Below are 1,286 nucleotides of genomic sequence, written 5' to 3'. Positions count from 1 at the left end.
TCCTCGATTTCGACACCTTCACCAAGTTGTTGCACAGCTTGCATAAATGTGGCATGAAGATCCCTCATCCTCGATTTTGACACCTTCACCAAGTTGTTGCACAGCTTGCATAAATGTGGCATGAAGATCCATCTTCCTCGATTTCAACACCTTCACCAAGTTGTTGCACAACTTGCGTAAATGTGGCATGAAGATCCATCCTCCTCGATTTCAACACCTACACAAAGTTGTTGTACAACTTGCATAAATGTGGCATAAAGATCCATCCTCCTCGATTTCGACACCTTTCACCAAGTTGTTGCACAGCTTGCATAAATGTGGCATGAAGATCCATCTTCCTCGATTTCAACACCTTCACCAAGTTGTTGCACAACTTGCGTAAATGTGGCATGAAGATCCATCCTCCTCGATTTCAACACCTACACAAAGTTGTTGTACAACTTGCATAAATGTGGCATAAAGATCCATCCTCCTCGATTTCGACACCTTTCACCAAGTTGTTGCACTTCTTTCATAAATGTGGCATGAAGATCCCTCCTCCTCGATTTCGACACCTTCACCAAATTGTTGCACAACTTGCATAAATGTGGCATGAAGATCCATCCTCCTCGATTTCAACACCTTCACCAAATTGTTGCACATCTTGCATAAATGTGGCATGAAGATCCATCTTCCTCGATTTTGACACCTTCACCAAGTTGTTGCACAACTTGCATAAATGTGGCATGAAGATCCCTCCTCCCTCCTCCCCGATTTCACCATCTAAATTTCATTCTTATACACAACCAATGTCACATCACATATCCCAACAAACGACTCGAACCCATGGATCCCAAGCACATGGCACAAGCACCAATGAAAGTGATAGATTGTACGTCCCTAAATTGCGTCTCCGTGCCTGATATGAATCGACTTAAAAGGTTCATGTAAGTTGTGAGATCAGTTCATATGTACAAACGATAGAAATTAAAGCTCGAAATCTGCTCGAGTTTAGCTTGTTTAATTCACTAGCACCAATGAATGTTTATTTGTGCACTTGTACTAAGCTACAAGTCCTGAATCTAAATTGTGCAAACATTCCTCAAAAGGTTCCGTCCATAAAATCATTATCTCTTCCTTTATGTAAAGGATTGAATAAAATCAAAATTACGAGTCCTGAATTGGAGAGTTTGAGCTTAATTGATTTGGACGATGCTTTCATTGTTACTCCCAATTTAGGTTTGTTCAACCTATTCGATTCCTTTAAATTGCTTAGTTACTTCCATCCGCGGACTTTGCTAGTAAGA

Source organism: Solanum tuberosum, unplaced genomic scaffold (assembly GCF_000226075.1).
Source record: "Solanum tuberosum cultivar DM 1-3 516 R44 unplaced genomic scaffold, SolTub_3.0 scf00243, whole genome shotgun sequence".
Classification (NCBI taxonomy): domain Eukaryota; kingdom Viridiplantae; phylum Streptophyta; class Magnoliopsida; order Solanales; family Solanaceae; genus Solanum; species Solanum tuberosum.
Note: the sequence above shows the minus strand (reverse complement) of the source record.